The sequence below is a fragment of the Lissotriton vulgaris genome, chromosome 10, assembly GCF_964263255.1.
Source record: "Lissotriton vulgaris chromosome 10, aLisVul1.2, whole genome shotgun sequence".
NCBI classification, from domain to species: Eukaryota; Metazoa; Chordata; class Amphibia; order Caudata; family Salamandridae; genus Lissotriton; species Lissotriton vulgaris.
The window spans coordinates 660,593,605-660,608,754 of NC_141698.1; positions in this window are offsets into that span (position 1 = coordinate 660,593,605).

Sequence of the window (15,150 nt, forward strand, 5' to 3'; positions counted from 1 at the left end):
GAAAAGTCCACTGTTAGTCTATTAACAGAACTTGAATATTACCAAACTAATGCACCACAACAACAATCAGTTTTTGGTAAATGGTTATCAATCAGTACTATGACGTCTGTAACATGGTGAAAATACATAGCTGAAAAAGAATTCAAATCTCTATTTTATTTTCAACCTAGCATACCTTTCCATCCTAAGCCTCCGTTGCTACCACTCTTTATACAACTTTAGCATCTATATCAGAATGTAGATTAAAATATCTAATTGCTATCCAAGTGACAGCGTACCCTGCTCACTGCAATTCTGTTAGGTTAGAGTACACCAATGACCATTAAGGGATCTGATAAGTTTATGGAGGAAGGTTTATGCTACAGTTAGTGGTAATGAGAAAAACTATGAACCACAGATTTGGACATCTTCATTCCTGCAAATCCCTATCAGTTAACCTATAGAGAACCTGAGAATACTGTGATCACCGACACCTTCAAACAAATAATTAAGTCTCAAATAATGCCCTTCTTTTGCTCGTCTCGCCATCTTTGCCTTTCTGCTGGCCGTCCAGGCTACCCTGCTACCCATTTCAATAACTTGATAAATGTATCCTATTGCTGGCCCTCATGTCAGATGACATCCTGCTGTAGCTTTATGATGTCAGGGCACCATTTGACCAATCGTCATGGGTGACAATTACACAGAACAAGGAGGCATTAGGAATTCCGCACTAGGTAACACTCTGAAATTATGACTGCAGGCCAAGTAGGAGGTGTAATGGGAAAGCACTCTTCAACATTGAAGACATTTGGCTCCCCATTTGAAAGGGGGCTGGAGGTTCAAGAACACAGAGTATCCTAAAGAGCAACCCTTCTTGAGTGTAAGAGTCCCACTTTCAGTGTGAAAGGAGGAAGGTTAAAATAGCTTCTCCCCATGTGAGAGAAAGTCAATTGCTCTAATATAGGGCACCTCATTCCAGCCTCAAAGACATTCATTTAATCTGATGACATATTACTAGCACAAGTAATGAAAGTATGATTTTCAGCCTTGTAGACAGTAAATGTCTTTGAATAGCTATCATGATGCCCTTAGCGCCATCTATATGGCTTCAGTCTTGATAAATAATTTTCATGCGGAAGACGCCACTAAAAGGAGCAGAGAGCCGTCACATGCTATGCACTTTTTTTAAGGACCAGCAAAATAATAAATTTAGAGTTTGACTCACCATGTAAATTGTTAAATGAAGCAGAGGGCTGCTAAAGTTTTTTTTTTTCTCTCAGCAACTCTGAGAAATATTCTTCTGCAACACTCCCTCTGCTGGTCATTCAATATAGTCTGCAAATGGAAAAGTCCACTATTAGTCTATTAACAGAACTTGTATATTACCAAACTAATGCACCACAACAACAATCAGTTTTTGGTAAATGGTTATCAATCAGTACTATGACGTCTGTAACATGGTGAAAATATATAGCTGAAAAAGAATTAAAATCTCTATTTTATTTTCAACCTAGCATACCTTTCCATCCTAAGCCTCCGTTGCTACCACTCTTTATACAACTTTAGCATCTATATCAGAATGTAGATAAAAATATCTAATTGCTATCCAAGTGACAGCGTACCCTGCTCACTGCAATTCTGTTAGGTTAGAGTACACCAATGACCATTAAGGGATCTGATAAGTTTATGGAGGAAGGTTTATGCTACAGTTAGTGGTAATGAGAAAAACTATGAACCACAGATTTGGACATCTTCATTCCTGCAAATCCCTATCAGTTAACCTATAGAGAACCTGAGAATACTGTGATCACCGACACCTTCAAACAAATAATTAAGTCTCAAATAATGCCCTTCTTTTGCTCGTCTCGCCATCTTTGCCTTTCTGCTGGCCGTCCAGGCTACCCTGCTACCCATTTCAATAACTTGATAAATGTATCCTATTGCTGGCCCTCATGTCAGATGACATCCTGCTGTAGCTTTATGATGTCAGGGCACCATTTGACCAATCGTCATGGGTGACAATTACACAGAACAAGGAGGCATTAGGAATTCCGCACTAGGTAACGCTCTGAAATTATGACTGCAGGCCAAGTAGGAGGTGTAATGGGAAAGCACTCTTCAACATTGAAGACATTGGGCTCCCCATTTGAAAGGGGGCTGGAGGTACAAGAACACAAAGTATCCTAAAGAGCAACCCTTCTTGAGTATAAGAGTCCCACTTTCAGTGTGAAGGGTGGAAGGTTAAAATAGCTTCTCCCCATGTGAGAGAAAGTCAATTGCTCTAATATAGGGCACCTCATTCCAGCCTCAAAGACATTCATTTAATCTGATGACCTATTACTAGCACAAGTAATGAAAGTATGATTTTCTGCCTTGTAGACAGTAAATGTCTTTGAATAGCTATCATGATGCCCTTAGCGCCATCTATATGGCTTCAGTCTTGATAAATAATTTTCATGCGGAAGACGCCACTAAAAGGAGCAGAGAGCCGTCACATGCTATGCACTTTTTTTAAGGACCAGCAAAATGATAAATTTAGAGTTTGACTCACCATGTAAATTGTTAAATGAAGCAGAGGGCTGCTGAAGTTTTTTTTTTTTCTCTCAGCAACTCTGAGAAATTTTCTTCTGCAACACTCCCTCTGCTGGTCATTCAATATAGTCTGCAAATGGAAAAGTCCACTGTTAGTCTATTAACAGAACTTGAATATTACCAAACTAATGCACCACAACAACAATCAGTTTTTGGTAAATGGTTATCAATCAGTACTATGACGTCTGTAACATGGTGAAAATACATAGCTCAAAAAGAATTCAAATCTCTATTTTATTTTCAACCTAGCATACCTTTCCATCCTAAGCCTCCGTTGCTACCACTCTTTATACAACTTTAGCATCTATATCAGAATGTAGATAAAAATATCTAATTGCTATCCAAGTGACAGCGTACCCTGCTCACTGCAATTCTGTTAGGTTAGAGTACACCAATGACCATTAAGGGATCTGATAAGTTTATGGAGGAAGGTTTATGCTACAGTTAGTGGTAATGAGAAAAACTATGAACCACAGATTTGGACATCTTCATTCCTGCAAATCCCTATCAGTTAACCTATAGAGAACCTGAGAATACTGTGATCACCGACACCTTCAAACAAATAATTAAGTCTCAAATAATGCCCTTCTTTTGCTCATCTCGCCATCTTTGCCTTTCTGCTGGCAGCCTAGGCTACCCTGCTACCCATTTCAATAACCTGATAAATGTATCCTATTGCTGGCCCTCATGTCAGATGACATCCTGCTGTAGCTTTATGATGTCAGGGCACCATTTGACCAATCGTCATGGGTGACAATTACACAGAACAAGGAGGCATTAGGAATTCCGCACTAGGTAACGCTCTGAAATTATGACTGCAGGCCAAGTAGGAGGTGTAATGGGAAAGCACTCTTCAACATTGAAGACATTGGGCTCCCCATTTGAAAGGGGGCTGGAGGTTCAAGAACACAGAGTATCCTAAAGAGCAACCCTTCTTGAGTATAAGAGTCCCACTTTCAGTGTGAAAGGAGGAAGGTTAAAATAGCTTTTCCCCATGTGAGAGAAAGTCAATTGCTCTAATATAGGGCACCTCATTCCAGCCTCAAAGACATTCATTTAATCTGATGACCTATTACTAGCACAAGTAATGAAAGTATGATTTTCAGCCTTGTAGACAGTAAATGTCTTTGAATAGCTATCATGATGCCCTTAGCGCCATCTATATGGCTTCAGTCTTGATAAATAATTTTCATGCGGAAGACGCCACTAAAAGGAGCAGAGAGCCGTCACATGCTATGCACTTTTTTTAAGGACCAGCAAAATGATAAATTTAGAGTTTGACTCACCATGTAAATTGTTAAATGAAGCAGAGGGCTGCTGAAGTTTTTTTTTTTTCTCTCAGCAACTCTGAGAAATTTTCTTCTGCAACACTCCCTCTGCTGGTCATTCAATATAGTCTGCAAATGGAAAAGTCCACTGTTAGTCTATTAACAGAACTTGAATATTACCAAACTAATGCACCACTACAACAATCAGTTTTTTGTAAATGGTTATCAATCAGTACTATGACGTCTGTAACATGGTGAAAATACATAGCTCAAAAAGAATTCAAATCTCTATTTTATTTTCAACCTAGCATACCTTTCCATCCTAAGCCTCCGTTGCTACCACTCTTTATACAACTTTAGCATCTATATCAGAATGTAGATAAAAATATCTAATTGCTATCCAAGTGACAGCGTACCCTGCTCACTGCAATTCTGTTAGGTTAGAGTACACCAATGACCATTAAGGGATCTGATAAGTTTATGGAGGAAGGTTTATGCTACAGTTAGTGGTAATGAGAAAAACTATGAACCACAGATTTGGACATCTTCATTCCTGCAAATCCCTATCAGTTAACCTATAGAGAACCTGAGAATACTGTGATCACCGACACCTTCAAACAAATAATTAAGTCTCAAATAATGCCCTTCTTTTGCTCGTCTCGCCATCTTTGCCTTTCTGCTGGCCGTCCAGGCTACCCTGCTACCCATTTCAATAACTTGATAAATGTATCCTATTGCTGGCCCTCATGTCAGATGACATCCTGCTGTAGCTTTATGATGTCAGGGCACCATTTGACCAATCGTCATGGGTGACAATTACACAGAACAAGGAGGCATTAGGAATTCCGCACTAGGTAACGCTCTGAAATTATGACTGCAGGCCAAGTAGGAGGTGTAATGGGAAAGCACTCTTCAACATTGAAGACATTGGGCTCCCCATTTGAAAGGGGGCTGGAGGTACAAGAACACAAAGTATCCTAAAGAGCAACCCTTCTTGAGTATAAGAGTCCCACTTTCAGTGTGAAGGGTGGAAGGTTAAAATAGCTTCTCCCCATGTGAGAGAAAGTCAATTGCTCTAATATAGGGCACCTCATTCCAGCCTCAAAGACATTCATTTAATCTGATGACCTATTACTAGCACAAGTAATGAAAGTATGATTTTCAGCCTTGTAGACAGTAAATGTCTTTGAATAGCTATCATGATGCCCTTAGCGCCATCTATATGGCTTCAGTCTTGATAAATAATTTTCATGCGGAAGACGCCACTAAAAGGAGCAGAGAGCCGTCACATGCTATGCACTTTTTTTAAGGACCAGCAAAATGATAAATTTAGAGTTTGACTCACCATGTAAATTGTTAAATGAAGCAGAGGGCTGCTGAAGTTTTTTTTTTTCTCTCAGCAACTCTGAGAAATTTTCTTCTGCAACACTCCCTCTGCTGGTCATTCAATATAGTCTGCAAATGGAAAAGTCCACTGTTAGTCTATTAACAGAACTTGAATGTTACCAAACTAATGCACCACAACAACAATCAGTTTTTGGTAAATGGTTATCAATCAGTACTATGACGTCTGTAACATGGTGAAAATACATAGCTCAAAAAGAATTCAATTCTCTATTTTATTTTCAACCTAGCATACCTTTCCATCCTAAGCCTCCGTTGCTACCACTCTTTATACAACTTTAGCATCTATATCAGAATGTAGATAAAAATATCTAATTGCTATCCAAGTGACAGCGTACCCTGCTCACTGCAATTCTGTTAGGTTAGAGTACACCAATGACCATTAAGGGATCTGATAAGTTTATGGAGGAAGGTTTATGCTACAGTTAGTGGTAATGAGAAAAACTATGAACCACAGATTTGGACATCTTCATTCCTGCAAATCCCTATCAGTTAACCTATAGAGAACCTGAGAATACTGTGATCACCGACACCTTCAAACAAATAATTAAGTCTCAAATAATGCCCTTCTTTTGCTCGTCTCGCCATCTTTGCCTTTCTGCTGGCCGTCCAGGCTACCCTGCTACCCATTTCAATAACTTGATAAATGTATCCTATTGCTGGCCCTCATGTCAGATGACATCCTGCTGTAGCTTTATGATGTCAGGGCACCATTTGACCAATCGTCATGGGTGACAATTACACAGAACAAGGAGGCATTAGGAATTCCGCACTAGGTAACGCTCTGAAATTATGACTGCAGGCCAAGTAGGAGGTGTAATGGGAAAGCACTCTTCAACATTGAAGACATTGGGCTCCCCATTTGAAAGGGGGCTGGAGGTACAAGAACACAAAGTATCCTAAAGAGCAACCCTTCTTGAGTATAAGAGTCCCACTTTCAGTGTGAAGGGTGGAAGGTTAAAATAGCTTCTCCCCATGTGAGAGAAAGTCAATTGCTCTAATATAGGGCACCTCATTCCAGCTTCAAAGACATTCATTTAATCTGATGACCTATTACTAGCACAAGTAATGAAAGTATGATTTTCAGCCTTGTAGACAGTAAATGTCTTTGAATAGCTATCATGATGCCCTTAGCGCCATCTATATGGCTTCAGTCTTGATAAATAATTTTCATGCGGAAGACGCCACTAAAAGGAGCAGAGAGCCGTCACATGCTATGCACTTTTTTTAAGGACCAGCAAAATGATAAATTTAGAGTTTGACTCACCATGTAAATTGTTAAATGAAGCAGAGGGCTGCTGCAGTTTTTTTTTTCTCTCAGCAACTCTGAGAAATTTTCTTCTGCAACACTCCCTCTGCTGGTCATTCAATATAGTCTGCAAATGGAAAAGTCCACTGTTAGTCTATTAACAGAACTTGTATATTACCAAACTAATGCACCACAACAACAATCAGTTTTTGGTAAATGGTTATCAATCAGTACTATGACGTCTGTAACATGGTGAAAATATATAGCTGAAAAAGAATTAAAATCTCTATTTTATTTTCAACCTAGCGTACCTTTCCATCCTAAGCCTCCGTTGCTACCACTCTTTATACAACTTTAGCATCTATATCAGAATGTAGATAAAAATATCTAATTGCTATCCAAGTGACAGCGTACCCTGCTCACTGCAATTCTGTTAGGTTAGAGTACACCAATGACCATTAAGGGATCTGATAAGTTTATGGAGGAAGGTTTATGCTACAGTTAGTGGTAATGAGAAAAACTATGAACCACAGATTTGGACATCTTCATTCCTGCAAATCCCTATCAGTTAACCTATAGAGAACCTGAGAATACTGTGATCACCGACACCTTCAAACAAATAATTAAGTCTCAAATAATGCCCTTCTTTTGCTCGTCTCGCCATCTTTGCCTTTCTGCTGGCCGTCCAGGCTACCCTGCTACCCATTTCAATAACCTGATAAATGTATCCTATTGCTGGCCCTCATGTCAGATGACATCCTGCTGTAGCTTTATGATGTCAGGGCACCATTTGACCAATCGTCATGGGTGACAATTACACAGAACAAGGAGGCATTAGGAATTCCGCACTAGGTAACGCTCTGAAATTATGACTGCAGGCCAAGTAGGAGGTGTAATGGGAAAGCACTCTTCAACATTGAAGACATTGGGCTCCCCATTTGAAAGGGGGCTGGAGGTTCAAGAACACAGAGTATCCTAAAGAGCAACCCTTCTTGAGTATAAGAGTCCCACTTTCAGTGTGAAAGGAGAAAGGTTTAAATAGCTTCTCCCCATGTGAGAGAAAGTCAATTGCTCTAATATAGGGCACCTCATTCCAGCCTCAAAGACATTCATTTAATCTGATGACCTATTACTAGCACAAGTAATGAAAGTATGATTTTCAGCCTTGTAGACAGTAAATGTCTTTGAATAGCTATCATGATGCCCTTAGCGCCATCTATATGGCTTCAGTCTTGATAAATAATTTTCATGCGGAAGACGCCACTAAAAGGAGCAGAGAGCCGTCACATGCTATGCACTTTTTTTAAGGACCAGCAAAATGATAAATTTAGAGTTTGACTCACCATGTAAATTATTAAATGAAGCAGAGGGCTGCTGAAGTTTTTTTTTTTCTCTCAGCAACTCTGAGAAATTTTCTTCTGCAACACTCCCTCTGCTGGTCATTCAATATAGTCTGCAAATGGAAAAGTCCACTGTTAGTCTATTAACAGAACTTGTATATTACCAAACTAATGCACCACAACAACAATCAGTTTTTGGTAAATGGTTATCAATCAGTACTATGACGTCTGTAACATGGTGAAAATATATAGCTGAAAAAGAATTAAAATCTCTATTTTATTTTCAACCTAGCATACCTTTCCATCCTAAGCCTCCGTTGCTACCACTCTTTATACAACTTTAGCATCTATATCAGAATGTAGATAAAAATATCTAATTGCTATCCAAGGGACAGCGTACCCTGCTCACTGCAATTCTGTTAGGTTAGAGTACACCAATGACCATTAAGGGATCTGATAAGTTTATGGAGGAAGGTTTATGCTACAGTTAGTGGTAATGAGAAAAACTATGAACCACAGATTTGGACATCTTCATTCCTGCAAATCCCTATCAGTTAACCTATAGAGAACCTGAGAATACTGTGATCACCGACACCTTCAAACAAATAATTAAGTCTCAAATAATGCCCTTCTTTTGCTCGTCTCGCCATCTTTGCCTTTCTGCTGGCCGTCCAGGCTACCCTGCTACCCATTTCAATAACCTGATAAATGTATCCTATTGCTGGCCCTCATGTCAGATGACATCCTGCTGTAGCTTTATGATGTCAGGGCACCATTTGACCAATCGTCATGGGTGACAATTACACAGGACAAGGAGGCATTAGGAATTCCGCACTAGGTAACGCTCTGAAATTATGACTGCAGGCCAAGTAGGAGGTGTAATGGGAAAGCACTCTTCAACATTGAAGACATTGGGCTCCCCATTTGAAAGGGGGCTGGAGGTTCAAGAACACAGAGTATCCTAAAGAGCAACCCTTCTTGAGTATAAGAGTCCCACTTTCAGTGTGAAGGGTGGAAGGTTAAAATAGCTTCTCCCCATGTGAGATAAAGACAATTGCTCTAATATAGGGCACCTCATTCCAGCCTCAAAGACATTCATTTAATCTGATGACCTATTACTAGCACAAGTAATGAAAGTATGATTTTCTGCCTTGTAGACAGTAAATGTCTTTGAATAGCTATCATGATGCCCTTAGCGCCATCTATATGGCTTCAGTCTTGATAAATAATTTTCATGCGGAAGACGCCACTAAAAGGAGCAGAGAGCCGTCACATGCTATGCACTTTTTTTAAGGACCAGCAAAATGATAAATTTAGAGTTTGACTCACCATGTAAATTGTTAAATGAAGCAGAGGGCTGCTGAAGTTTTTTTTTTTCTCTCAGCAACTCTGAGAAATTTTCTTCTGCAGCACTCCCTCTGCTGGTCATTCAATATAGTCTGCAAATGGAAAAGTCCACTGTTAGTCTATTAACAGAACTTGAATATTACCAAACTAATGCACCACAACAACAATCAGTTTTTGGTAAATGGTTATCAATCAGTACTATGACGTCTGTAACATGGTGAAAATACATAGCTCAAAAAGAATTCAAATCTCTATTTTATTTTCAACCTAGCATACCTTTCCATCCTAAGCCTCCGTTGCTACCACTCTTTATACAACTTTAGCATCTATATCAGAATGTAGATAAAAATATCTAATTGCTATCCAAGTGACAGCGTACCCTGCTCACTGCAATTCTGTTAGGTTAGAGTACACCAATGACCATTAAGGGATCTGATAAGTTTATGGAGGAAGGTTTATGCTACAGTTAGTGGTAATGAGAAAAACTATGAACCACAGATTTGGACATCTTCATTCCTGCAAATCCCTATCAGTTAACCTATAGAGAACCTGAGAATACTGTGATCACCGACACCTTCAAACAAATAATTAAGTCTCAAATAATGCCCTTCTTTTGCTCGTCTCGCCATCTTTGCCTTTCTGCTGGCCGTCCAGGCTACCCTGCTACCCATTTCAATAACCTGATAAATGTATCCTATTGCTGGCCCTCATGTCAGATGACATCCTGCTGTAGCTTTATGATGTCAGGGCACCATTTGACCAATCGTCATGGGTGACAATTACACAGGACAAGGAGGCATTAGGAATTCCGCACTAGGTAACGCTCTGAAATTATGACTGCAGGCCAAGTAGGAGGTGTAATGGGAAAGCACTCTTCAACATTGAAGACATTGGGCTCCCCATTTGAAAGGGGGCTGGAGGTACAAGAACACAAAGTATCCTAAAGAGCAACCCTTCTTGAGTATAAGAGTCCCACTTTCAGTGTGAAGGGTGGAAGGTTAAAATAGCTTCTCCCCATGTGAGAGAAAGTCAATTGCTCTAATATAGGGCACCTCATTCCAGCCTCAAAGACATTCATTTAATCTGATGACCTATTACTTGCACAAGTAATGAAAGTATGATTTTCTGCCTTGTAGACAGTAAATGTCTTTGAATAGCTATCATGATGCCCTTAGCGCCATCTATATGGCTTCAGTCTTGATAAATAATTTTCATGCGGAAGACGCCACTAAAAGGAGCAGAGAGCCGTCACATGCTATGCACTTTTTTTAAGGACCAGCAAAATGATAAATTTAGAGTTTGACTCACCATGTAAATTGTTAAATGAAGCAGAGGGCTGCTGAAGTTTTTTTTTTTTCTCTCAGCAACTCTGAGAAATTTTCTTCTGCAACACTCCCTCTGCTGGTCATTCAATATAGTCTGCAAATGGAAAAGTCCACTGTTAGTCTATTAACAGAACTTGAATATTACCAAACTAATGCACCACAACAACAATCAGTTTTTGGTAAATGGTTATCAATCAGTACTATGACGTCTGTAACATGGTGAAAATACATAGCTCAAAAAGAATTCAAATCTCTATTTTATTTTCAACCTAGCATACCTTTCCATCCTAAGCCTCCATGGCTACCACTCTTTATACAACTTTAGCATCTATATCAGAATGTAGATAAAAATATCTAATTGCTATCCAAGTGACAGCGTACCCTGCTCACTGCAATTCTGTTAGGTTAGAGTACACCAATGACCATTAAGGGATCTGATAAGTTTATGGAGGAAGGTTTATGCTACAGTTAGTGGTAATGAGAAAAACTATGAACCACAGATTTGGACATCTTCATTCCTGCAAATCCCTATCAGTTAACCTATAGAGAACCTGAGAATATTGTGATCACCGACACCTTCAAACAAATAATTAAGTCTCAAATAATGCCCTTCTTTTGCTCGTCTCGCCATCTTTGCCTTTCTGCTGGCCGTCCAGGCTACCCTGCTACCCATTTCAATAACCTGATAAATGTATCCTATTGCTGGCCCTCATGTCAGATGACATCCTGCTGTAGCTTTATGATGTCAGGGCACCATTTGACCAATCGTCATGGGTGACAATTACACAGGACAAGGAGGCATTAGGAATTCCGCACTAGGTAACGCTCTGAAATTATGACTGCAGGCCAAGTAGGAGGTGTAATGGGAAAGCACTCTTCAACATTGAAGACATTGGGCTCCCCATTTGAAAGGGGGCTGGAGGTTCAAGAACACAGAGTATCCTAAAGAGCAACCCTTCTTGAGTATAAGAGTCCCACTTTCAGTGTGAAAGGAGGAAGGTTAAAATAGCTTCTCCCCATGTGAGAGAAAGTCAATTGCTCTAATATAGGGCACCTCATTCCAGCCTCAAAGACATTCATTTAATCTGATGACCTATTACTAGCACAAGTAATGAAAGTATGATTTTCAGCCTTGTAGACAGTAAATGTCTTTGAATAGCTATCATGATGCCCTTAGCGCCATCTATATGGCTTCAGTCTTGATAAATAATTTTCATGCGGAAGACGCCACTAAAAGGAGCAGAGAGCCGTCACATGCTATGCACTTTTTTTAAGGACCAGCAAAATGATAAATTTAGAGTTTGACTCACCATGTAAATTGTTAAATGAAGCAGAGGGCTGCTGAAGTTTTTTTTTTTCTCTCAGCAACTCTGAGAAATTTTCTTCTGCAACACTCCCTCTGCTGGTCATTCAATATAGTCTGCAAATGGAAAAGTCCACTGTTAGTCTATTAACAGAACTTGTATATTACCAAACTAATGCACCACAACAACAATCAGTTTTTGGTAAATGGTTATCAATCAGTACTATGACGTCTGTAACATGGTGAAAATATATAGCTGAAAAAGAATTAAAATCTCTATTTTATTTTCAACCTAGCGTACCTTTCCATCCTAAGCCTCCGTTGCTACCACTCTTTATACAACTTTAGCATCTATATCAGAATGTAGATAAAAATATCTAATTGCTATCCAAGTGACAGCGTACCCTGCTCACTGCAATTCTGTTAGGTTAGAGTACACCAATGACCATTAAGGGATCTGATAAGTTTATGGAGGAAGGTTTATGCTACAGTTAGTGGTAATGAGAAAAACTATGAACCACAGATTTGGACATTTTCATTCCTGCAAATCCCTATCAGTTAACCTATAGAGAACCTGAGAAAACTGTGATCACCGACACCTTCAAACAAATAATTAAGTCTCAAATAATGCCCTTCTTTTGCTCGTCTCGCCATCTTTGCCTTTCTGCTGGCAGCCCAGGCTACCCTGCTACCCATTTCAATAACCTGATAAATGTATCCTATTGCTGGCCCTCATGTCAGATGACATCCTGCTGTAGCTTTATGATGTCAGGGCACCATTTGACCAATCATCATGGGTGAAAATTACACAGAACAAGGAGACATTAGGAATTCCGCACTAGGTAACGCTCTGAAATTATGACTGCAGGCCAAGTAGGAGGTGGAATGGGAAAGCACTCTTCAACATTGAAGACACTGGGCTCCCCATTTGAAAGGGGGCTGGAGGTACAAGAACACAGAGTATCCTAAAGAGCAACCCTTCTTGAGTAGAAGAGTCCCACTTTCAGTGTGAAGGGTGGAAGGTTAAAATAGCTTCTCCCCATGTGAGAGAAAGTCAATTGCTCTAATATAGGACACCTCATTCCAGCCTCAAAGACATTCATTTAATCTGATGACCTATTACTAGCACAAGTAATGAAAGTATGATTTTCAGCCTTGTAGACAGTAAATGTCTTTGAATAGCTATCATGATGCCCTTAGCGCCATCTATATGGCTTCAGTCTTGATAAATAATTTTCATGCGGAAGACGCCACTAAAAGGAGCAGAGAGCCGTCACATGCTATGCACTTTTTTTAAGGACCAGCAAAATGATAAATTTAGAGTTTGACTCACCATGTAAATTGTTAAATGAAGCAGAGGGCTGCTGAAGTTTTTTTTTTTCTCTCAGCAACTCTGAGAAATTTTCTTCTGCAACACTCCCTCTGCTAGTCATTCAATATAGTCTGCAAATGGAAAAGTCCACTGTTAGTCTATTAACAGAACTTGTATATTACCAAACTAATGCACCACAACAACAATCAGTTTTTGGTAAATGGTTATCAATCAGTACTATGACGTCTGTAACATGGTGAAAATATATAGCTGAAAAAGAATTAAAATCTCTATTTTATTTTCAACCTAGCGTACCTTTCCATCCTAAGCCTCCGTTGCTACCACTCTTTATACAACTTTAGCATCTATATCAGAATGTAGATAAAAATATCTAATTGCTATCCAAGTGACAGCGTACCCTGCTCACTGCAATTCTGTTAGGTTAGAGTACACCAATGACCATTAAGGGATCTGATAAGTTTATGGAGGAAGGTTTATGCTACAGTTAGTGGTAATGAGAAAAACTATGAACCACAGATTTGGACATTTTCATTCCTGCAAATCCCTATCAGTTAACCTATAGAGAACCTGAGAATACTGTGATCACCGACACCTTCAAACAAATAATTAAGTCTCAAATAATGCCCTTCTTTTGCTCGTCTCGCCATCTTTGCCTTTCTGCTGGCCGTCCAGGCTACCCTGCTACCCATTTCAATAACTTGATAAATGTATCCTATTGCTGGCCCTCATGTCAGATGACATCCTGCTGTAGCTTTATGATGTCAGGGCACCATTTGACCAATCGTCATGGGTGACAATTACACAGAACAAGGAGGCATTAGGAATTCCGCACTAGGTAACGCTCTGAAATTATGACTGCAGGCCAAGTAGGAGGTGTAATGGGAAAGCACTCTTCAACATTGAAGACATTGGGCTCCCCATTTGAAAGGGGGCTGGAGGTACAAGAACACAAAGTATCCTAAAGGGCAACCCTTCTTGAGTATAAGAGTCCCACTTTCAGTGTGAAGGGTGGAAGGTTAAAATAGCTTCTCCCCATGTGAGATAAAGTCAATTGCTCTAATATAGGGCACCTCATTCCAGCCTCAAAGACATTCATTTAATCTGATGACCTATTACTAGCACAAGTAATGAAAGTATGATTTTCTGCCTTGTAGACAGTAAATGTCTTTGAATAGCTATCATGATGCCCTTAGCGCCATCTATATGGCTTCAGTCTTGATAAATAATTTTCATGCGGAAGACGCCACTAAAAGGAGCAGAGAGCCGTCACATGCTATGCACTTTTTTTAAGGACCAGCAAAATGATAAATTTAGAGTTTGACTCACCATGTAAATTGTTAAATGAAGCAGAGGGCTGCTGAAGTTTTTTTTTTTCTCTCAGCAACTCTGAGAAATTTTCTTCTGCAACACTCCCTCTGCTGGTCATTCAATATAGTCTGCAAATGGAAAAGTCCACTGTTAGTCTATTAACAGAACTTGAATATTACCAAACTAATGCACCACAACAACAATCAGTTTTTGGTAAATGGTTATCAATCAGTACTATGACGTCTGTAACATGGTGAAAATACATAGCTGAAAAAGAATTCAAATCTCTATTTTATTTTCAACCTAGCATACCTTTCCATCCTAAGCCTCCGTTGCTACCACTCTTTATACAACTTTAGCATCTATATCAGAATGTAGATACAAATATCTAATTGCTATCCAAGTGACAGCGTACCCTGCTCACTGCAATTCTGTTAGGTTAGAGTACACCAATGACCATTAAGGGATCTGATAAGTTTATGGAGGAAGGTTTATGCTACAGTTCGTGGTAATGAGAAAAACTATGAACCACAGATTTGGACATCTTCATTCCTGCAAATCCCTATCAGTTAACCTATAGAGAACCTGAGAATACTGTGATCACCGACACCTTCAAACAAATAATTAAGTCTCAAATAATGCCCTTCTTTTGCTCATCTCGCCATCTTTGCCTTTCTGCTGGCAGCCCAGGCTACCCTG